This window comes from Ranitomeya variabilis, chromosome 6 (genome assembly GCF_051348905.1).
Source record: "Ranitomeya variabilis isolate aRanVar5 chromosome 6, aRanVar5.hap1, whole genome shotgun sequence".
In the NCBI taxonomy this organism is placed as follows: Eukaryota; Metazoa; Chordata; class Amphibia; order Anura; family Dendrobatidae; genus Ranitomeya; species Ranitomeya variabilis.
The window spans coordinates 385,845,294-385,870,856 of NC_135237.1; positions in this window are offsets into that span (position 1 = coordinate 385,845,294).

Here is a 25,563-nt window from a genome sequence, read left to right on the forward strand (position 1 = left end):
CAGGTAGGGATTCCAAATCCGTCATAAACATTTCCTCTTATACCCTGAGCCCCTCTGAGCTTTCTGTTTTACAATGTGGTCTTTCTTTTTGCCCAACCCCCCCATGGGATAGCTTTAAACTTGAGCAGGACCTCCAACATTTTTTTCGCAATATTAGATTAAAAACACACTTTGGCCTACAGAATGATCGTGTCCGGGATAGACCTCCCTTTAACTCAGGGAGCCCCATCCCCGAATTATCCATCTCATCCTTAGGTTTATTTAACAAGAGCTCTTTCCATCCGCCACGTACGTACCATGCAGCAGAAACTTGTATTGATTTAATACATAGAGATGTACAAAGTATTCTCGTCAAACAACAAAAGGGGTTGCTCCCAACTAAAAACAACATTACACCCTTGGAAAGACAAGCCTTAGAATCTCTACGCCATAACAATAATATAGTAATCAAGCCGGCAGACAAAGGGGGTGCCATAGTCATCATGAATAAAAACGATTACCTAAGAGAAATCAACAATCAATTGGCGGACACATCTACTTATCTAAAAATCTCCCATGATCCCACTCCCGTGACTAGGTCCAAGATCAACACTATTCTCAGTAAATACCTCGCCCTTGGATGCATTGACCAAAAAACAGCTACCTTTCTATCCAACCCACACCCCACATTACCTGTCTTTTATGTTCTCCCCAAAATTCATAAATCCCTCACGAATCCCCCGGGCCGCCCCATAGTCGCATCAACAGACTCCATCCTAGCACCTCTGTCCATTTTTTTAGAAAAGTATCTGACCCCATTGGTTAAAAATACAAAATCTTTTATCCTGGATACAGGCCACTTTATCAGGACAATCAAGCAGTTTTCCACGGTCACATCACATTGCCTTTTGACTACTCTTGATGTCAAGAGTTTATACACATCCATCAAGCACGAACTAGGCTTGGAGGCGGTGGATAACCTACTACAGACCCTAGATCTTAGCCCACAATCCCAGCAGTTTATTTTAGACCTTCTCTCTGTAGTCCTCAAGGACAATTTTTTTATGTTTGGGGATCAGTTCTACCTTCAAACCTGCGGGACCGCCATGGGCTCTAATGTGGCACCAGCATACGCGAACATCTACATGGACACATTTGAGAACGAACACATTTACAACAACACACTGTTCCTGAAACACTCTAAATGCTGGCTCCGATACATCGATGATGTGTTCTGCCTATGGGATGGAACACCAGATACTTTTTCTTCTTTTGTTTCACAGATCAACAACATCAGACCAGAGCTGCAGTTCACCCCTAGCTGTGACACCCAGAAAATCCCATTTTTGGACACCTTGGTGACCAAAAATGACAAAGGGGGTTTGGACACGGATATTTTTGTAAAACCCACTGACTCTAATAATTTACTTCTTTTCACAAGCTGTCATCCTAGGTCTACCCGTGAGAGTCTCCCACGCTCCCAATTCCTGCGGGTCACCAACATTGTTTCTGATCCAGACTTGGTTGGTTCACGGTTGGAGGACATGGCCCAAAAATTCAGGAGCAGGAAATACCCAGAAAAAATTCTTACAATGGAAAAACAGAGGGCACTTGAACGCCCTCCTAGTAGATCCAGCGTTTCTAAACCCGAACGGGTTCCTTTCGTACACACACACCACCCCGTCATGCCACTAATCTATAAAACCATCAACAAGCACTGGCCTCTCCTTTCAGAAGCCTACCCACAAGTAGCATCCTTCCAAACACCAGCACTGATGTGCAAACGCAGACCTAGGAACTACAAAGACTCCCTGGTCAGGGCCGACATTGGCAGTCTCACTAAACAACCTATACAACAATTCCTGAGCTCGCAGCGAATGGGTACATTCCCATGCTTGAATTGCGCATGTTGTGCCAATGTAATTAGATCCAGTGAATTCCTACATCCGCACACAGGCAAGAGTTTTAAGATTAATGGATTTTATACTTGTGAAACCAACTTTGTGGTGTACCTTATTAAATGCCCGTGTGGCCTCCTGTATATAGGGGAGACCACGCAGCATGTGCGTGACAGAATTTCGAGCCACAAATCTACAATTAGACTGAAAAAAACTTGGCTCCCACTTCCACACCACTTTGCTCTGGCCAACCACTCCGTTTCCCAACTCCGCTACCAGGTGATAGAAAGGGTGAAAAAACCCAGACGTGGGGGTGATCACGTTAAACTCCTGAAGGAAAGAGAATCCTTTTGGATTTATACGCTACAAACTATGGCCCCCAAAGGCCTCAACAGGGAATTAGATTTGATCTTTTAGTTGAGTAGGTTGTTCTATATGTAACTTTGATATGTTGTAACTATATCTGCCGCAGGTTCTCCAGGTTCTTCGGTCAAGGTCGCCCCTGTTTCTAACCTATGTCATTCTTTTTGTCTCCACTCTTCCTTCCCACATCAGACCTCTTGAGCAAATATTATAAGAAAAATATGTATTTGGTTTTCTTTTCCTCTATTCGGCTGCTCTGGGTAAGTCCCTTATATTTTTCTCTTTTTTTTTTTTTTTTTTTTTTTTTTTTTTTTTTTTTTAAATTTTTTTCCTCCTTTTCTTTGAGATTTTTATTTTTTTATTTTTGATATTACTTTTGTATATTTTTTTATTTATGTACCATTCCCTATTTTTTCCTCCCGTCTAGAGGGAGTGTATACCCCCATTTTAACTTGCTTACCGATATTAGACATAACTCTGCTTACTTTAAACATACACACCTTCCTCTCTTCTCCTTTTTTTCTAATACTATTTTTTATTTTTTTCATTCACAGCGTTTTATTTTTTCCATCTTCTTTTTCTTTTGCTGACTCTGAGACACCTCCATCTATACCTCCAATACACATACACTCGGTTCCCAGCCTTTTGCTTTCATGTTCTTTTTGTTTTCTCTTTATACACGCTCCCTAACTTCTCTCTTTACATACACGCTCCCTTAGTCCTCCACGCTGGTTGCTTGGACTCCACCCCAACCTGCAGTAGCTTTAGCCAGAGCGCTCTACAGATCTCCCTGAACACACTACGCAGGCGCCGGACTATCACGCTGCTGGCATCTACTCTGCGGCCACAGCGCAGACTCGGTCTGAATACACAGCGTTCCTAGCCTCTTTCCCAGTCTGAGCCACTGCGCAGACCCGGATATCACCGCATGGGTCTTGTGTATAAATACTTGCAGCCCTACACATTTGCTCCTACATCACCCACCAGGCGGACGCGCTTCCACACAACTCCACCAGAGCTGGTAATTATTAAGTCGTTCTCCTCTTGCTTATAGTGGCTTACTTGCTTTACTGGCTATTTGCTTATTCCCTGTTGTTTTTTCTCTCTACTTCCCTTTAGCCCTATGGGAACTCGGCTCTTTCTCCTCTCCTCTACCTCTTTGGCACAAGGTCAGTACATTGCATCAGCGACCTGATCGCTGCACCTGGTTTCCTGTTCTAGACCTGTATATGTGCTCTATATGACTGTTTCTCCGTAATAGCCTTGCTCCTACCTGCAAAGAATTGGGGGACTCCCCACCCCTATGATAGGGTATTCACAGTATGTTCTTGTAATTGTATGGGGCGGAAATACTGTTGTTACAGCTGTCAATTAGTACCATTATTAATTTTGGACCTGATGTTATTGTTGTTGCTATTATTTTTCTTGTTTTCCCTTTTTTTCGGTTCTTTTTAATAGATTACATGTATATATGTACAGTTCACTTATATGTTTGTATCTGTTTTACAGTGAGGTTTTGATAAAGACCCGCTGGGGTCGAAACGTTACCCGAATTGAATAGTCCGCCACCCATTTACCTCCTAAAAAAGCACCTGGTGATGTTTTTTGTATATGTTAATAAAGAAACTACACAGTTTGCTGAACTTTCAACCAATTGAGTGCGGCTGATTTTTCCTATACTTGAGCCTATTGTTAGTTATTTTAGGCCTAGTAAGCCTGTCTGCGGTCCCTCCTAGCAATCCTCCTCCGCTGACCACAATGCTGCCTGTGTATCCATGTAACCGATTTAAAACTGCCTTGAGCCTATTTTTAGTTATTTTAGGCCTAGTAAGCCTGTCTGTGGTCCCTCCTTGCAATCCTCCTCCGCTGACCACAATGCTGCCTGTTTATCCATGTAACCGATTTAAAACTGCCTTGAGCCTATTTTTAGTTATTTAGGCCTAGTAAGCCTGTCTGCGGTCCCTCCTAGCAATCCTCCTCCACTGACCACAATGCTGCCTGTGTATCCATGTAACCGATTTAAAACTGCCTTGAGCCTATTGTTAGTTATTTTAGGCCTAGTAAGCCTGTCTGCGGTCCCTCCTTGCAATCCTCCTCCGCTGACCACAATGCTGCCTGTGTATCCATGTAACCGATTTAAAACTGCCTTGAGCCTATTTTTAGTTATTTTAGGCCTAGTAAGCCTGTCTGCGGTCCCTCCTAGCAATCCTCCTCCGCTGACCACAATGCTGCCTGTGTATCCATGTAACCGATTTAAAACTGCCTTGAGCCTATTGTTAGTTATTTTAGGCCTAGTAAGCCTGTCTGTGGTCCCTCCTAGCAATCCTCCTCCGCTGACCACAATGCTGCCTGTGTATCCATGTAACCGATTTAAAACTGCCTTGAGCCTATTTTTAGTTATTTTAGGCCTAGTAAGCCTGTCTGCGGTCCTTCCTTGCAATCCTCCTCCGCTGACCACAATGCTGCCTGTTTATCCATGTAACCGATTTAAAACTGCCTTGAGCCTATTTTTAGTTATTTAGGCCTAGTAAGCCTGTCTGCGGTCCCTCCTAGCAATCCTCCTCCGCTGACCACAATGCTGCCTGTGTATCCATGTAACCGATTTAAAACTGCCTTGAGCCTATTGTTAGTTATTTTATGCCTAGTAAGCCTGTCTGTGGTCCCTCCTAGCAATCCTCCTCCGCTGACCACAATGCTGCCTGTGTATCCATGTAACCGATTTAAAACTGCCTTGAGCCTATTTTTAGTTATTTTAGGCCTAGTAAGCCTGTCTGCGGTCCCTCCTTGCAATCCTCCTCCTCCGCTGACCACACCAATGCTGCCCGTGTACCCCTGTAACCTATTTCTTTATTTTATGTAATATTAAAAAAGCCATGATGGACTACGCTGTCCCACGCTACGAGCTACCCAGTCGACACTTCTTTTGCAAGAAAAGCCATCCCAGACCTCCACCAGCACCACCACCATTGTCCATGCACTCTGGCAATCTGTGAGTACAAAGGTGCACCTGACAACAGACGCATGGACCTGTAGGCATGGCCATGGAAGGTTACGTGTCCATTACGGCGCAATGGGTTAATGTGGTGGATGCATGGTCCACAGGGGACAGCCTACTAAGTCTGTCTGCAGTCCCTAATTCAAATTGTCCTCCACTGTCTAAATCTGAGCTTCAACCTTCTGGCTCTCATTAAGTGCTGTTTTTTAAAAAATTGGTGGTTAGGGCCTACTAACGGTGTCTGCCGCTCCCTGGTGTTGTCCTTGACTGTATAAATCTGAGCTTCAACCTTCTGGCTCTCATTAAGTGCTTTTTTAAAAAAAAATGGTGGTTAGGGCCTACTAACGGTGTCTACCGCTCCCTGGTGTTGTCCTCGACTGTATAAATCTGAGCTTCAACCTTCTGGCTCTCATTAAGTGCTGTTTTGTAAAAAATTGGTGGTTAGGGCCTACTAACGGTGTCTGCCGCTCCCTGGTGTTGTCCTCGACTGTATAAAGCTGAGCTTCAGTCTTTAGGCTTTCGGCCTATAGTATCAGATATTAAACTGCATTTGGCCTTCAACTTTGGTTACGGCCTACTAATGGTGTCTGCCGCTCCCTGGTGTTGTCCTCCACTGTAGAAATCTGAGCTTCAACCTTCTGTCTCTCATTAAGTGCTTTTAAAAAAAAAAAATGGTGGTTACGGCCTACTAACGGTGTCTGCCGCTCCCTGGTGTTGTCCTCCACTGTAGAAATCTGAGCTTCAACCTTCTGGCTCTCATTAAGTGCTTTTTTAAAAAAAATGGTGGTTACGGCCTACTAACGGTGTCTGCCGCTCCCTGGTGTTGTCCTCCACTGTATAAAGCTGAGCTTCAACCTTCTGGCTCTCATTAAGTACTTTTTTAAAAAAAATTGGTGGTTAGGGCCTACTAACGGTGTCTGCCGCTCCCTGCTGTTGTCCTCCACTGTCTAAATCTGAGCTTCAACTTTCTGGCTCTCATTAAGTGCTGTTTTTTAAAAAATTGGTGGTTAGGGCCTACTAACGGTGTCTGCCGCTCCCTGGTGTTGTCCTCGACTGTATAAATCTGAGCTTCAACCTTCTGGCTCTCATTAAGTGCTGTTTTTAAAAAAATTGGTGGTTAGGGCCTACTAACGGTGTCTGCCGCTCCCTGGTGTTGTCCTCGACTGTATAAATCTGAGCTTCAACCTTCTGGCTCTCATTAAGTGCTGTTTTTTAAAAAATTGGTGGTTAGGGCCTACTAACGGTGTCTGCCGCTCCCTGGTGTTGTCTTTGACTGTAGAAATCTGAGCTTCAACCTTCTGGCTCTCATTAAGTGCTTTTTAAAAAAAAATTGGTGGTTAGGGCCTACTAACGGTGTCTGCCGCTCCCTGGTGTTGTCCTCGACTGTATAAAGCTGAGCTTCAGTCTTTAGGCTTTCGGCCTATAGTATCAGATATTAAACTGCATTTGGCCTTCAACTTTGGTTACGGCCTACTAATGGTGTCTGCCGCTCCCTGGTGTTGTCCTCCACTGTATAAAGCTGAGCTTCCACCTTCTGGCTCTCATTAAGTGCTTTTTTTTAAAAAAATTGGTGGTTAGGGCCTACTAACGGTGTCTGCCGCTCCCTGGTGTTGTCCTCCACTGTCTGAATCTGAGCTTCAACCTTCTGGCTCTCATTAAGTGCTGTTTTTTAAAAAATTGGTGGTTAGGGCCTACTAACGGTGTCTGCCGCTCCCTGGTGTTGTCTTTGACTGTAGAAATCTGAGCTTCAACCTTCTGGCTCTCATTAAGTGCTTTTTAAAAAAAAATTGGTGCTTAGGGCCTACTAACGGTGTCTGCCGCTCCCTGGTGTTGTCCTCGACTGTATAAAGCTGAGCTTCAGTCTTTAGGCTTTCGGCCTATAGTATCAGATATTAAACTGCATTTGGCCTTCAACTTTGGTTACGGCCTACTAATGGTGTCTGCCGCTCCCTGGTGTTGTCCTCCACTGTATAAAGCTGAGCTTCCACCTTCTGGCTCTCATTAAGTGCTTTTTTAAAAAAAAATTGGTGGTTAGGGCCTACTAACGGTGTCTGCCGCTCCCTGGTGTTGTCCTCCACTGTCTGAATCTGAGCTTCAACCTTCTGGCTCTCATTAAGTGCTGTTTTTTAAAAAATTGGTGGTTAGGGCCTACTAACGGTGTCTGCCGCTCCCTGGTGTTGTCCTCAACTGTATAAATCTGAGCTTCAACCTTCTGGCTCTCATTAAGTGCTATTTTTAAAAAAATTGGTGGTTAGGGCCTACTAACGGTGTCTGCCGCTCCCTGGTGTTGTCCTCGACTGTATAAAGCTGAGCTTCAGTCTTTAGGCTTTTGGCCTATAGTAGCAGATATTAAACTGCATTTGGCCTACTAGTGTGGTTGGGCCCTTAAAACACTGTCTGCTGCTCCTGGGTTTGCTACTCCACTGAACAAAGCAATGTCGCCTGTTTAGTCCTGTTACCAATTTTGAACTGCATTTAGCCTACGTTATTCTTTGGCCCTATATCAGTGTTTCCTCCTCATCCTGCCCATTGCCCAGCCACTGCTAGATGAGTCTGCTGGTACATTGACCCAGACCACTACATTCCCCTTGCACTCTACACAGCCAGAATCTGACCCTGCTGAAAGTAAGGTTCCCCTTCCCGCATGTTATACCACCTTACACAGGGACAAAGAGGAAGGTGCAGATGAAAGTGCAGGTTCCTTCATCAGGTGGGGGGGCATACTCGTTGGCGACGTCACTGGCACAGGGCCCCTCAGAGTACGCAAAAGTGTCGCTCGCTGGTGGGAGGCGCCCCCGCCGTGCAAACACACCGCTGTACTTTGAGGGGCCCTGTGCCAGTGCCAATGCGAACGAGTGGGCCTCCCTGCTTTCTCAGGATCACAGCACTTGCAAAGTTGAAATACTTACCTCTCACTGCTCCACCGCCGTGATGTAGTCCACGTTTCCTGGGCCCACTAAAACCTTGAACCAGCCCTACCCCCCACAACTTTTGCCAAATGACCCCCAATTTCCAATGCCCAACTATTATTATAAAGTTAATTAAGATTCACAAGCTTCAGAAACAAGAATGGATGTTTTTGGCATTAAAATGGGCACTGTAGGTGTTTTCCTGGCCTCCACTCACTGCCGACTATGCTTCCCCATTGACTTGCATTGGGTTTCGTGTTTCGGTCGATCCCCGACTTTTAGCGATAATCGGCCGACTGCACTCGACTCGACTTTGGACAAAGTCGGGTTTTGCAAAACCCGACTCGATCTTATAAAAATGAAAGTCGCTCAACCCTACTCTCCACCAGTAAAGCATTTACTTATTTATTTATTTATTTATCTATCAGAAAGACATGTGTGTGATTTTAATAGGAAAATACTCTTCAATTGTTATCTGGAATTAATTAATTCAGGTATGGGCTGTTATAAAATAACAAATGTAGTAATACTTATCTCTTTTTACAATGTTAGGCCTTTTTCACACGTCCTGATATTTCAAGGAACCAGAATTACTGGTACCGGAGATATCCGTGTCTGTATGTCCATGTGTCGTATGTGTAATACTTGCAGCATATTAAAGTCAGAACGATGACAGCAGTTGGGGCTTTTGGAACTAGTACTCCCATCATGCAACACCTCCTGCCACTATTAACAGGGACAGCAGGATCGGATGATTGGGGTATTCCTCACCCGCCGCCTGTAATCTAACTAAATAAATGAATGAAAAACCTGACATGGGTTCCCCCCTATTTTCCTTAACCAAACTGGCAAAACTCACAGCGGGGGGCTGCAGCCCTCAGCTGACAGCTTCATCAAGGTTGGTTATCAAGAACAGAGGGGTCCCCACGCTGTTTTTTGAATTATTTAAATAAATAATGTAAAAAAAAAATGCTTGGTGTCCCTCATTTTTGACAACCTGCCTTGCTAAAGCTCACAGCTGGGGGCTGGTATTATCAGGCTGGTAAGGGACCATTAATATAGGCCCCTTCTAACCTAAAAACATCATCCTGCAGCTGCCCAGAAAAGGCACATCTAGTAGATGCACCAATTCTGGCGCTTGCCCGACTCTTCCCACTTACCCTATAGTGGTGGCAAGTGGGGTTTATATTTGTGGGGTTGATGTCACCTTTGTATTGTCAGATGAAATCAAGCCCACGGCTTAGTGATGGAGAGGTGTCTGTAAGACTAATCAGATAGTTATATGGTAAATAAAGACACAGCCAGAATAAAGTCCTTTAATTGAAAAAATGACACAGACTCCTTTAATAATCTAAATTAAACCATACTTACAACCTTGCCTAATTCCAAGGAAGCCCTCAATCTCCTGTAATAAAACTAAAATAAAAAAACAACAATATACCATACCTGTCTGTCGTTTTGTCTCATGCCGTAATCCATGTCTCGGGGCTAAATAGTTTTCAACCTGGATGGTGCCAAGATGCGACCATCCAGGCTGAGAACCAATGGTGAATGAGCTGCTGTGAGCACAGCATCATTGACCAGCAGTGACATCATTGAGGCTGAACTGCAGTGATCTTAGGACGATGGGAAAATGCCAGTGATGATGTCACCCCTGGTCAATGATGCAGCCCTGCTCTGTTTTACAGAAATGCTCACTTGCTATGAGTGCCGACTGCTGAGCAGCACTCACAGCAAACTGGCAATATCAACCACAGGGGTCTTCTGCAGACCCTGAGTTGCCAGGCCAACCCATTGGCGACCCGCTGTCATGTGACAGGGGCACTGATGGGTGGGGTTAATGACGCACTTCCTGCATGCAATTTGGTCACAGCTCGGTAAATGATCGCATTCCCACTAATCATTTTGTTAGGACTTTGGCTAGTATAGTGATTCTCTGAAGAGAGGGGGGGGGCATGTTTTATGAGGGGAGGATGTGTGTATAGGTTAGAGAAGCAGAGGAGTGCAATTTTTTTTTTAATAGATTACTGTGTACATTCAAGCAGCCAGTCGGCGCAGAAACCATGCACAACGTCATGACACAAGGTCTTTTCTCATTAGCTGCCAAAGTCACATGTACCTCTCCATATAAAAAGCAGACATGTTGTTTTGCTGGCTCCATTTTCTCAGTGTACCAGCGCAGAGAGGCTGCTCCTGCTGCTGCAAGTTGTCATATAGTTAGATAGGATCCTGTCCTGTATGACCTTCCAGCATCTAACTGGTTTGTGCTAATAGTGTTGTGCAGGCAGGAGTCCACATTTCCTACTCAAAATCATTTGGGCTAACACCGTGTTGCTGTCAGGACTCAAGAGGCCCCATTTGCTAATCAAAATCATTAGGATTAATATTGTGTGCAGCCAGGAGACCCCATTTGCTAATCAAAATTGCTAGTACTAATATTGGGGTTCAGCCAGGAGGCCCCATTTGCTACTTAAAATCATTAGGGCTAATATTGGGGTGTAACCAGGAGGCCCCGCTTGCTAATCAAAATTATTAGGGCTCATAGTTTTGTGCAGGCAGAAGTCCACATTTCCTACTAAAAATGATTTGGCTAATACTGTGTTGCAGTCAAGACACAGCAGGCCCCATTTGCTAATCAAAATCGTTAGGGATAATAGTGTTGTTCAGCCAGGAGGCCCCATTAGCCAATCAAAATCGTTAGGGCTAATAGTGTTGTGCAGGAAGGAGTCTACATTTCCTACTAAAATCATTTGTGCCAATACTATGTTGCAGTCATGACTTAGGAGACCCCATTTGCTAATCAAATCATTAGGGCTAATATTGTAGTTTAGCCAGGAGGCCCCATTTTCTAATCAAAGTTGTTAGGGCAAATAGTGTGCAGGCAGGAGTTCACATTTCTTACTCAAAATTATTTGGGCTAATTCCTTGTTGCAGTCAGGACTCAGGAGGCCCCATTTTTTAATCAAAATCATTAGGGCACATAATGAAGTTTAGCAATTAGGCCCCATTTGCTAATCTATGTTGTTAAGCAAATAGTGTTGTGCAGGTAGGGGTTCACATTTCCTACTCAAAATCATTTGGGTTAATACCTTGTTGCAGTCAGGACTCAGGAGGCCCCATTTGCTAATCAAAATTGTTAAGGATAATATTGGGGTGCAACCAGAGGTGATACCCCAATTACTCTTGTTTCCCCCCACGTCACAACTTTCCAACCATCCAACAGCCTCTGGAGAACCACAGATGGGCCAGTCTGAAAATTTATACTAATTTTCCTGGTGTCTTCTCCAAATTTTTGGACTCCAAGTTTGGTCTCCTTAATGCTTGTTGTCTGAATTTGGCAGAGCTCTCAGTGCAATAGGTCTACACCTGTGACTCATCCACCTGTTACTCATCAATGTTTAACTCTTTCAATTGGGTCAATTGATACCACTTTTCATGGTGTCTGACCCTTTTCTGAGCTGTTTTGGCAGCTTGATGGTCCCCCTGAAGGTGCTGGCTATGCGTTTGGTTTTGCCTCCCATTGAATTCAATGGGGTTTGGGTATATTTCACAAACATGTTCAATGAACATCAGGACATTCACCGAACCTTGAAAGGTTTGCTCAACTCCAGATAGGACACACAGAGAGTTGCAGCCCCCAAGGAAGCCGACATGAAAAGCATGTTGGGGTTTCTGGCAGAGATGTTATACATGGGTTGAAAATGGGTAAGGTGGTCTCTTTCATTTACCTTCAATAATGATGTTCTTTCCACTGTAAGCCTATACAGGGTGGGCCATTTATATGGATACACCTAAATAAAATGGGAATGGTTGGTGATACCAACTTCCTGTTTGTGGCACATTAGTATATGGGAAAGGGGAAACTTTTCAAGATGGGTGGTGACGATGGCGGCCATTTTGAAGTCAGCCATTTTGGATGCAGCTTTATTTTTCCAAAGGGAAGAGGGTCATGTGACACATCAAACTTATTGAGAATTTCACAAGAAAAGCAATGGTGTGCTTGGTTTTAACGTAAATTGTATTCTTTCATGAGTTATTCACAAGTTTATGACCACTTTTAAAATGTGTTCAAAGTGCTGCCCATTTTGATGGATTGTCAATGCAACCCTCTTCTCCCACTCTTGACACACTGAGAGCAACACACTTTGAGTAGGTAACGCCACTTATCCAACACTTTCTTAATCACCAATAACTCATGATCGCCGATTGAGTAGTTGCATTCAGATGCATAGAAGGTCTTGGAAAAGAAACTGCAGGTGACCATTTGTCCAGAGGAAGACTTCTTTGTAAGAACAACCCCTATACCAGAGGATGAAGCATCCACTTCCAGGAAGAATTGCTTGTTGATCACAGGCCTATGTACAACCCATGGCAAAAATTATGTAATCACCGGCTTTGGAGGATGTTATTTTTATAATAATTTTTACAGTAATAATTTTTGTGATAATTTGTTTAATGTGTTAGTGGGAAATAAAAAAATGTGAAAAATTACCACCATTTTTGTTTCTTTTACTCTCTCAACTGAGTATTAATTCTGATTTTCACTAAACACCTGAGTAATCTGATAAAGACTAATTGCTATGGATAACTCTGGCCAAGAAACACATTTTAATGGCCATAGCTTTTGGACTGGGCTCTCAAATGGAAGCCACCACCATTATGTTCTTAAGGGCTCGCTCACACTGGCGTATAATATGGAGAATTGCAATGCGAGAAAATATCACATTGCACTTTGACCAATGTTATTAAATGAGTCAGTGTTCATCTGCAATTTTTTCTCAGATCAAATCAGACTGAGTAAAACATTGCAGCATGATGCAATTGGATGTGAGAATCATGTTGCACTCACCGATGCAATGCAAAATAAAATAAAATATTTGAGTGTGTTTTTTTCTTTTAACTTACTGGGTTAGAAATGGAGGTATCTGAAAGACACGTCTCCGTTACTAACACCAGGGCTGGATGCCAGCTGACACTACACAAATTGCATCAACTGGATAAACCATTACCCCGATTGCCACCACACAAGAGCAATTGGGAAGAGCCAGATCAAGCATCAGAATTTGCGCATCTCATGTGATGTTCCAATTCTGGGGCAGCTGCGAGCTTGTATTTTTAGGCTGGAAAGAGTCCAATAACCAGGGCACTTCCCAACCCGATAATATATGCCTGCAGCCATCTGCTTTACCATGGCTGGTTATCAAAAATAAGGAGGACCCCACCTCATTTTTATTTATTGAATAGATTATATAATTCTAAACACCCTTCAGTGCCACATGAAAGGCACTAAGGGGTGAAAGTTTATTATATGTAGGGGGCTTGTGAAATTATATGTCTACAGGATATCTATCTATTCTATCTATCTATCTATCTATCTATCTATCTATCTGTCTATCTATATCTATCTATCTGTATCTGTATATAAGATTGACTTATTAGTTAGAAAACTAGCTTTAACCCCTTAATGACCGCCGATACGCCTTTTAACTGCTGTAGTTAAGGGTACTTAAACCACAGCGCCATTAATTAAAGTGTATAGTGTCCCCCAGAGTCGGATTTTCTCCGGGGTCTTGGCTGCCAGGGACTGCCGAGACCCCAGAGAACATGATTTGGATCGGTTTTTACCAACCCGGTTTTGCAAAAGCCGCTACTAACTAGCGGCGGCCACAAAAAAGAAAAGTCTGATGTGCCATGTAATTTTTCTCTCCTCTGATGTGTGTGATCACACATCAGAGGAGAGAGAAATAGGGTCCTTGATCCCCCTATACTTATCAGTGTCTCCCGCTGTTCCTCGGCCCTCCTGCTTTCTCTAGTGGGCGCCACCATATTTATCAGTGAAAAAATGGTGGGTGCATGGGCAGTGCATCCGCTGAGAACTGCCCCGCAACAATAGTAAGAATTTTCCTATTGGTTCATTTTGGTCACTGTGATAAACCCTATCACAGTGATCAAAATTAAAAAATAGTAAATAATCCCCCTTTATCACCTCCTTAGTTAGGGAAAAATAATAAAACAGAAAATGTATTTATTTCCATTTTCCCATTAGGGTTAGGGTTGGGGCTAAAATTAGGGTTAGGGTTAGAGTTTGGGCTAAAATTAGGGTTAGGATTAGAGCTAGGGTTGGGGCTAAAATTAGGGTTAGGGTAAGGCTTCTTTTACACTTACCGTGGTTTTGCGTCCTGTTTTTGCAGTCCCAATAGACTTCTATGGGACCGAAAAAACGGGCCGCAATAACTCTACAGAGCACCGTATGGCCGTGAGGGCCCTATTTACGGCTATAAAATAATATCGAGCCTGCTCGATATTTTTCACGGCTAACGGATACGACCCCCATTGTAATTCAATGGGGCCACAAAAACAACGGACTTCTGGACCTCCTTTTTTTCCCAATACTTTTGCCATAGTATTTCAATCCCAAAAAATGGCAATCAGCTTGCTTTTTGCTGTCCGTTATTGCGGCACACCGTGAAAATTGCGGCAATACAGCCCACAGAAGTAACGGGCCGCAAAAAATCCGGCAATAGAAAAAGAAGTCTTAGGTTTGGGATTAGGATTAGGCTTGGGATTAGAGTTATGGTTAGGGATGGGATTAGGGTTATGGTTAGGGTTGGGATTAGGGTTAAAGGTGTGTTGGGGTTAGGGTTGTGATTAGGATTATGGTTAGGGTTGGGATTAGGGTTAGGGGTGTGTTGGGGTTTGGGTTGTGATTAGGATTATGGTTAGGGTTGGGATTAGGGTTAGAGGTATGTTGGGGTTAGGGTTGGAGTTAGAATTGGGGGTTTCCACTGTTTAGGTACATCAGGGGGTCTCCAAACTCGACATGGCTCCACCACTGATTCCATCCAATTTGTGTTGAAAAAGTCAAATGGTGCTCCCTCCCTTCTGAGCTCTGCCATGCACCCAAACAGTGGTTTACCCCCTCATATGGAGCTTCAGCGTACTCAGGACAAATTGGACAACAACGTTTGGGGTCCAGTTTCTCCTGCTACCCTTGGGAAAATAAAAAAAATGGGGGCTATAAAATCATTTTTGTGGTAAAAGAAGATTTTTATTTTCAAGGCTCTGTGTATTAAACTTCTGTGAAGCACTTGGGTGTTCAAAGTGCTCATCATACATCTAGATAAGCTTTCTGGGGGGGTCTAGTTCCCCAAATGGGGTCACTTGTGGGGGGTTGCTACTGTTTAGGCACATCAGGGGCTCTGCAAACACAACATGACACCCGCAGACCAATCCATCAAAGTCTGCATTCCAAAATATCACTACTTCCTTTCCGAGCTCTGCCATGCACCCAAACAGTTGTCCCACAACACATATGGGGCTTCAACGTACTCAGGACAAATTGCACAACAAAGTTCATGGTCCAATTTCTCCTGTAACCCTTGTGAAAGTAAAAATTTTGGGGGTGAAAAGATCATTTTTGTGGAAAAAATATGATTTTTTATTTTCACGGCTCTACATTATAAAATTCTGTGAAGCAATTGGGGTTCATAGTGCTCACCACACATATAGATAAGTTCCTTGGGGAGCCTAGTTTCCAAAATGGGGTCACTTATGAGAGGTTTCTACTATTTAGGCACATCAGGGGCTCTGGAAACGCAACATGACGTCCCCAGACCATTCTATCAAAGTCTGCATACCAAAACGGCGCTCCTTCCCTTCCAAGCTCTGCCATGTGCCCAAACAGTGGTCCTTCCCCACATATGGGGTATGAACCTACTCAGAACAAATTGCACAACAACGTTCATGGTACGATTTCTCCTATTACCCTTTTGAAAGTAAAAATTTTGGGGTAAAAACATAATTTTTGTGGAAAAAATATGATTTTTTAATTTCACTGCTCTACGTTATAAACTTCTGTGAAGCACTTTGGGGTTCATAGTGCTCACCACACATCTAGATAAGCTCCTTGGGGGTCTATTTTCCGATGTGGGGTCACTTGTAGGGGTTTTTTACTGTTTAGGTACATAAGGGGCTCTGCAAATGCAACATGACGCCCGCAGACCATTCCATCAAAGTATGCATTTTAAAACGTCACTACTAGGGTTGAGCGAAACGGATCTGACATATTCAAAAATCGCCAACTTTCGGCAACGTCGGGTTTCGTGAAACCCGACCCGATCCCAGCGTGGGATCGGCCATGCTGTCGGCGATCTTCACGCCAAAGTCGCGTTTGGTATGACGCTTTCAGCGCCATTTCTCGGCCAATGAAGGTGGACGCAGAGTGTGGGCAGCGTGATGACATAGGTCTCGGTCCCCACCATCTTAAAGAAGGGCATGACAGTGATTGGCTTGCTTTCTGCGGCGTCACAGGGGCTATAAAGGGGCGTGCCGCCGACCGCCATCTTACTTCTGCCGATCTGAGCATAGGGAGAGGTTGCTACAGCTTCGTCAGAAGCAGGGATATTGTTAGGGAGGAAATATTAACCCCCAAACCGCTTGTGCTGTAACGATTTCCACTGTCCAACACCACCTTTTCTTTGCAGGGACAGTGGAGGCTAGATTTCTGTGCATCAGCTCTGTAGCTTGTAAGGCTCCCTGATAGCTGCATTGCTGTTAGTACGCCGCTGTGCAAACCAACTGCTTTTTTAAAAGCAAAAATCCTGTTGCTCCTTTCTGCACAGTTCTATTGTTTATTTGTCCACACTTTTGTGTGCAGCAGTCCTTTTTATTGCTGGCTGCCATACTTGTCCTGAGATCATTGTAGGGAGTTTGTTATTATAGTACAGTCCCTTTTTTAATATATACAGTATATATTTCCAGCCACTTTCTGCCACTTATACTGTGTAGTGTAATACAGTGGGCCTGAATTTTGCAGCAGTGTCCCACACATAAAAAGTGAGATTTATATTGCCACTAAGTGCATCTGCGTCAGTTCTGTTTGGCGTATATCTGCCAGCCACTTTCTGCCACTTATACTATGTAGTGTAATACAGTGGGCCTGTTTTTTTTGCAGCAGTCTCCCACACATAAAAAGTGAGATTTATATTGCCACTAAGTGCTTCTGCGTCAGTTCTGTTTGGCGTATATCTGCCAGCCACTTTCTGCCACTTATACCGTGTAGTGTAATACAGTGGGCCTGAATTTTGCAGCAGTGTCCCACACATAAAAAGGGAGATTTATATTGCCACTAAGTGCATCTGCGTCAGTTCTGTTTGGCGCATATCTGCCAGCCACTTTCTGCCACTTATACCGTGTAGTGTAATACAGTGGGCCTGAATTTTGCAGCAGTGTCCCACACATAAAAAGGGAGATTTATATTGCCACTAAGTGCATCTGCGTCAGTTATGTTTGGCGTATATCTGCCAGCCACTTTCTGCCACTTATACCGTGTAGTGTAATACAGTGGGCCTGAATTTTGCAGCAGTCTCCCATGCATAAAAAGGGAGATTTATATTGCCACTAAGTGCATCTGCGTCTGTTTTGTTTGGCGTATATCTGCCAGCCACTTTCTGCCACTTATACTGTGTAGTGTAATACAGTGGGCCTGTTTTTTTTGCTGCAGTATCCCACACATAAAAAGGGAGATTTATATTGCCACTAAGTGCATCTACGTCAGTTCTGTTTGGCGTATATCTGCCAGCCACTTTCTGCCACTTATACCGTGTAGAGTATTACAGTGGGCCTAAATTTTGCCGCAGTGTCCCACACATAAAAAGGGAGATTTATATTGCCACCAAGTGCATCTGCGTCAGTCCTGTTTGGCGTATATCTGGCAGCCACTTTCTGCCATGTACACTGTGTAGTGTAATACAGTGGGCCAGATTTTTGCAGCAGTCTCCCACACATATAGAAACGGAGATTTAAATTCACAACAAGTTTACATACACCTTCTACCTTGTTTTACAGTACCATATAACGGTTGTTAGCTTGGTTACATTTTCCCAAGAATGAGGAAGTCTGGTGGAAGAGGTCGTGGCCGTGGTCGGTCATTGCCAGCTGGTAATGATGGTGGTGGTGGTGATGGAGCATCTGGTGGTAGTGGGAAAAGAAAAATAGCACCTAAGGCTCGAGTTGTTGAGCCAGCGTCATCGTCTGGCTACACAAGTCCTCGAACACTCCCTTTTCTGGGAGTAGGAAAACTGCTTTTAAAGCCGGAGTAGCAGGAAAAAGTTTTGGCTTTCCTTGCTGACTCAGCCTCTAGCTCTTTCGCCTCCTCTTCGGAAAGTTCAAAATTTAAAAGAAGCGAGTCGTCAGTGGAAGCTCCCGGTCAGGAACAAGTCGCTTCCTTGTGTCCTTCACCCAGAACAACAGTGAAGGATGCATCAGGCGACACAACAGGTTACTCTATGGAGCTCTATGGAGCAGCATCAACATCGCAACAGCTTTCATCTGGCAGGCCTGTATCTGGCCAAAACCGTGTGTCAAAACCAAAAACAGTTTTAGGACAGCGTGGCCATCCGGTGAAAGTAGCACAGCGTGCAATGCCTGAAAAGGTAATCAATAGTAGGAAGAGTGCAGTCTGGCAACTTTTTAACCAAGATCCGAATGATCAGTGCAAAGTGATCTGTAAAAAATGCTCAAGGACCTTTAGCAGAGGTCAGAATGTCAAAAATTTAAATGCAACTTGCATGCGTAGACATTTAACCAGCATGCACTTGCAAGCCTGGACTAACTACCAAATGTCCCGTAACGTAGGTGCACCCGCTCAGAATGAAGCTAGTCAGCAATGCTATATTGCTTCCCTCACTGTAAGCCCACGTTTAGGACACCACCTGCAGCAAATGTGTAGGTATCATCGCAAGGCCAAAGCAGTCAGGGAATCACCAGGTTGTTGGTAGGAAACACTGTATGTAGGCCAACAGCAAGAATACCCTCACCAACCCTCTCTCAATCTGCCATGTCCACCACCAACCCCGCTAGTTCCACCATATGCAGCTCTCCAGTCCAGCTCACCCTACAAGAGACTCTCATTAGGAAAAGGAAGTACTCATCCTCTCATCCGCGTACACAGGGTTTGAACGCCCACATTGCTAGACTAATCTCATTAGAGATGATGCCCTACCGGTTGGTTGAAAGCGAAGCTTTCAAAGCCTTGATGGCGTACGCAGTACCACGCTATGACCTACCCAGTCTACACTTCTTTGCGAGAAAAGCCATCCCAGCCCTTCACCAGCATGTCAAAGACCGCATTGTCCATGCACTCAGGAAATCAGTCAGTAGAAAGGTACATCTCACAACAGATGCATGGACCAGTAGGCATGGCCAGGGACATTACGTGTCCATCACGGCACACTGGGTTAATGTGGTGGATGCAGGGTCCACAGGGGACAGCCATAGTGGGACAGTTCTGCCTAGCCCACGGTCTAGGAAACAGTTGGCTGTAGGCATTCCCCACCCCTCCTCCTCCTCCTCCTCCAGAAGAAGAAGCGAAATCTCATCCACAGAGTGCAGTCGCACGACCACTCCATCCGCAGCTGCCAGTGTTGCACACGAGGTGTCCCATTATGGAACAGCTAGTGGTAAGCATCAGCAGGCTGTGTTGGAAATGAAGTGTTTGGGTGACAACAGACACACCACGGAAGTTCTGGCTGAGTTCTTGCAGCCAGAAACTCAGTCATGGCTGGGCAGTGTACATCTTGAGGCAGGCAAGGTAGTCAGTGATAACTGTTATGATCCTTAGTGGTTGAGGATCACAAATTACTCCAGCTAAGTAACAAACATAGGACAAGCTCTAGGGAGGTGGCAAACTGGACTGACCGCAAATCTGAACCTATCCAAACACACTAGAAGTAGCCGGTGAACGTGCCTAAAAATCCTAGACGTCTCGAGCCAGCCTGAGGAACTAACTACCCCTAGAGAGAAAGAAAGACCTCTCTTGCCTCCAGAGAAATAATTCCCAAAGATATAGAAGCTCCCAACAGATAATAACGGTGAGGTAAGAGGAAGGCACATACACAGGGGTGAAAGCAAATTCAGCAAATGAGGCCCACTAATACTAGATAGCAGAAAATAGAAAAGGGAATCTATGCGGTCAGTAAAAAACCCTTACAAAATATCCACTCTGAGATTTCAAGAACCCCCACACCAACTAACGGTGTGGGGGGAGAAACTCAGTCCCCTAGAGCAACCAGCAAGCGAGGAAATCACATTTTAGCGAGCTGGACTAAAAACATAATGAACACTGATAATCAAAAAATGAACAAACAAAAACTTAGCTTGTCTTGGAGAGACTGGGAGCAAGGTAGCCACAAGGAAACTGAAGAGCACTGAATACATTGATAGCAGGCAAGGAATTGAGTCTCCAGGTGAGCTAAATAGGAAACCAACCAAAGATAACGAACCAGCTGATGCAGCCAACCTGCAGAAAGACAACACTACACAGTACCGCTTGTGACCACTAGAGGGAGCCCAAAAATAGAATTCACAACAGTACCCCCCCTTGAGGAGGGGTCACCGAACCCTCATCAAGACCCCCAGGGCGATCAGGATGAGCCGCGTGGAAGGCACAAACCAAATCAGCCGCATGAACATCAGAGGCGACAACCCAGGAATTATCCTCCTGACCATAGCCCTTCCACTTAACCAAATACTGAAGCCTCCGTCTAGAGATACGAGAATCCAAAATCTTCTCCACCACGTACTCCAATTCGCCCTCGACCAGCACCGGAGCAGGAGGCTCAACAGAAGGAACCACAGGTACCACATACCTCCGCAACAAAGACCTATGGAACACATTATGAATGGCAAACAATGCTGGGAGATCCAAACGAAAAGACACCGGGTTAAGGATTTCCAAGATCTTATAAGGACCGATGAAGCGAGGCTTGAATTTAGGAGAGGAGACCTTCATAGGAACATACCGAGAAGACAGCCACACCAAATCCCCAACACGAAGTCGGGGACCCACACCGCGGCGGCGGTTGGCAAAGCGCTGAGCCTTCTCCTGTGACAACCTCAAATTGTCCACCACATGGTTCCAAATCTGCTGCAACCTATCCACCACAGAATCCACCCCAGGACAGTCAGAAGACTCAACCTGACCCGAGGAAAAACGAGGATGGAAACCAGAATTGCAGAAAAAAGGTGAAACCAAAGTAGCAGAACTAGCCCGATTATTAAGGGCAAACTCGGCCAAAGGCAAAAAAGTCACCCAATCATCCTGATCAGCAGAAACAAAACATCTCAAATAAGTTTCCAACGTCTGATTAGTTCGTTCGGTTTGGCCATTAGTCTGAGGATGGAAGGCCGACGAAAAAGACAAATCAATGCCCATCTTAGCACAAAAAGTCCGCCAAAACCTGGACACAAACTGGGATCCTCTATCAGACACAATATTTTCAGGAATGCCGTGCAAGCGAACCACATTCTGAATAAATAGAGGAACCAAATCGGAGGAAGAAGGCAACTTAGGCAAGGGCACCAAATGGACCATCTTGGAAAAACGATCACACACCACCCAGATGACAGACATTTTCTGAGATACTGGAAGATCCTAAATAAAATCCATGGAAATGTGTGTCCAAGGCCTTTTCGGAACAGGCAAAGGCAAAAGCAAACCGCTGGCATGAGAACAGCAAGGCTTAGCCCGAGCACAAATCCCACAAGACTGCACAAAGGAACGCACATCCCGCGACAAGGAAGGCCACCAGAAGGACCTAGCCACCAAATCTCTGGTACCAAAAATCCCAGGATGACCCGCCAACACCGAAGAATGAACCTCGGAAATAACTCTGCTGGTCCATCTATCCGGGACAAACAGTCTCTCTGGTGGACAACGGTCAGGTCTATCCGCCTGAAATTTCTGCAGCACTCGTCGCAAATCTGGGGAAATGGCAGACAAAATCCCTCCCTCTCTGAGAATACCAGCCGGCTCAGAAACTCCCGGAGAGTCAGGCACAAAACTCCTAGAAAGTGCATCAGCTTTCACGTTCTTCGGACCAGGCAGGTATGAGACCACGAAGTTGAAACGGGAGAAAAACAACGACCAACGAGCCTGTCTAGGATTCAGGCGCTTGGCAGATTCAAGGTAAATCAGATTTTTGTGATCAGTCAAGACCACCACACGATGTTTAGCTCCTTCGAGCCAATGTCGCCACTCCTCAAATGCCCACTTCATAGCCAACAACTCCCGATTACCAACATCCTAATTCCGCTCGGCAGGCAAAAACTTTCTTGAAAAGAAAGCACATGGCTTCATCACAGAGCCATCAGAGCTTCTCTGCGACAAAACAGCCCCTGCTCCAATCTCAGAAGCATCAACCTCGACCTGGAAGGGGAGAGAGACATCTGGCTGACATAAGACTGGAGCTGAAGAAAACCGGTGCTTCAGCTCCCGAAAGGCCTCCACGGCCGCAGGAGACCAATTAGTCACATCAGAACCCTTCTTGGTCAAATCCGTCAAAGGTTTAACCACGCTAGAAAAATTAGCGATGAAACGACGGTAAAAATTAGCAAACCCCAAGAACTTCGGAAGACTCTTAACAGACGTGGGTTGAGACCAGTCATGAATATCCTGGACCTTGACTGGGTCCATCTCCACAGTAGAAGGAGAAAAAATAAAACCCAAAAAGGAGACCTTCTGTACTCCGAAGAGGCATTTTGAGCCCTTCACAAATAAAGCATTAGCACGCAGGACCTGAAACACCATCCTGACCTGCTTCACATGGGACTCCCAATCATCAGAAAAGACCAAAATGTCATCCAAATAAACAATCATAAATGTATCCAGATATTCTCGGAAGATGTCATGCATGAAGGACTGAAACACAGAAGGAGCATTAGAAAGTCCAAAAGGCATCACTAAGTACTCAAAATGGCCTTCGGGCGTTGTTGTGTATCCGCTTTTTGGGCTCCCCTGGTGGTTGCTGGTGGTACTGGTGACTTGTTTGCACTTTGCTGCTTCTGTTCACCTGCTTCCATCAGTGTTTGGGAGTTTCCTATTTAGCCTTGCTCTCCAGTCATTTCCTTGCCGGTCATCATTGTAACCAGAGCCTTCGGTTGCATGTTCCTGCTACTAGTCTGCTGATCAGCTAAGTGGACTTTGTCCTTTTGTTTTGTACCTTTTGTCCAGTTTGCAGTTTTTGTAATTCTCTGTAGCTGGAAGCTCTTGCGGGCTGAAATTGCCACTCCTGTGTCATGAGTTGACACAGGAGTCTTAAAGTAATTTCAGGATGGTTTTTGAAAGGGTTTTCAGTTGACCGTGAAGTCCTCTTTTGTATCCTTCTGCTATCTAGTAAGTGGACCTCTCTTTGCTAAATCTACTTTCATACTGTGTATGTCTTTTCCTCTTAATTCACCGTTATTACATGTGGGGGGCTGCTATCATCTTTTGGGGCATTTCCCTAGAGGTAAGCCAGGTCTGTTTCTTCCTCTACCAGGCGTAGTTAGTCCTCCGGCTGGTGCGTGGCATATAGGAAGCCGTAGGTATGCTCCCTGGCTACTGTTAGTTGTGTGGTAAATTTAGCTCACGGTCAACTCGAGTTTCCATCACCCGAGAGCTCGTTCGTTACTTATATGTTTCTTACGTTCCCTTGCCATTGGTAACCATGACAGTATGACCGGCCAGTGTTAAACTTATTGGCAGAAGAAAGGAGAGAAAAAAGAAGTCTGTAAATTTTTTTTTATTTTTTTTTCCCTTTTTCCTCTATGCTTGCTCCATAGTTGGATCAGTTGTATTTCAGCTTTAATTACAGCCTTTGCCTTTCTCTCCTTATAATCCTTGAATGGCTCTGAGCTCACCTGTTTAAAGATGGATCCTCAGAGTTTGGCTGCAGGTTTAAATAATCTTGCTACGAAGGTTTAAAATTTACAAGATTTTGTTATACATGCTCCTATTTCTGAACCTAAAATCCCTACACCAGAGGTGTTTTCCGGAGATAGATCTCGGTTTTTGAATTTCAAATATAATTGTAAGTTATTCCTTTCTCTCAGACCTCACTCCTCAGGAGATCCTGTCCAGCAGGTTAAGATTGTAATCTCTTTGCTGCGAGGTGACCCTCAAAATTGGGCATTTTCATTGGCACCAGGGGATCCTGCGTTGCTCAATGTGGATGCGTTTTTCCTGGCTTTAGGGTTGCTTTATGAGGAACCTAATTTGGAGATTCAAGCTGAAAAAGCTTTGATAGCCCTATCTCAAGGGCAAGATGAAGCGGAGATATACTGCCAAAAATTTCGTAGGTGGTCTGTGCTTACTCAGTGGAATGAGTGCGCCTTAGCGGCAAATTTCAGAGAGGGCCTTTCTGATGCTGTTAAAGATGTTATGGTCGGGTTCCCTGCGCCTACAGGTCTGAATGAGTCCATGACAATGGCAATTCAGATTGATCGGCGTTTGCGGGAGCGCAAACCCGTGCACCATTTGGCGGTATCTTCTGAAGAGACGCCAGAGAAAATGCAATGTGACAGAGTTATGTCCAGAAGCGAGCGGCAGAATTATAGGCGTAAAAATGGGTTATGCTTCTATTGTGGTGATTCTGCTCATGTTATATCGGCATGCTCTAAGCGTACTAGGAAGGTTGACAAGTCTATTTCAATTGGCACTTTACAGTCCAAATTTATTTTGTCTGTAACCTTGATTTGTTCATTATCAGTTATTACCGTGGATGCCTATGTGGACTCTGGCGCCGCTCTGAGTCTTATGGACTGGTCCTTTGCCAGGCGCTGTGGGTTTGATTTAGAGCCTCTGGAAGTCCCTATACCTCTGAAGGGTATTGATTCTACACCTTTGGCTTGTAATAAACCACAGTTCTGGACGCAAGTGACTATGCGTATGACTCCAGACCATCAGGAGGTGATTCGCTTCCTTGTGTTGTACAATTTACATGATGTTTTGGTGCTTGGATTACCATGGTTACAGTCTCATAACCCAGTCCTTGACTGGAAGGCTATGTCTGTGTTAAGCTGGGGATGTCGGGGGGCTCATGGGGACACTCCTATGGTGTCCATTTCGTCATCTATTCCATCTGAGATTCCGGCATTTTTGTCTGATTATCGTGATATTTTTGAAGAGCCTAAGATTGGTTCACTCCCTCCTCACAGGGATTGTGATTGCGCCATAGATCTGATTCCTGGCAGTAAATTTCCAAAGGGTCGTTTGTTTAACCTATCTGTACCTGAACATGCTGCTATGCGCGAGTATATTAAGGAGTCCCTGGAAAAGGGACATATTCGTCCTTCTTCATCACCTTTAGGAGCCGGTTTTTTCTTTGTGTCTAAGAAGGATGGCTCTCTGAGGCCTTGTATTGATTATCATCTCCTGAATAAAATTACAGTCAAATATCAGTATCCGTTGCCTTTGCTGACTGATTTGTTTGCTCGCATAAGGGGGGCTAAGTGGTTCTCTAAGATTGATCTTCGTGGGGCGTATAATTTGGTGCGAATTAAGCAGGGGGATGAGTGGAAGACCGCATTTAATACGCCTGAGGGCCATTTTGAGTATTTGGTAATGCCTTTCGGCCTTTCTAATGCACCTTCTGTCTTTCAG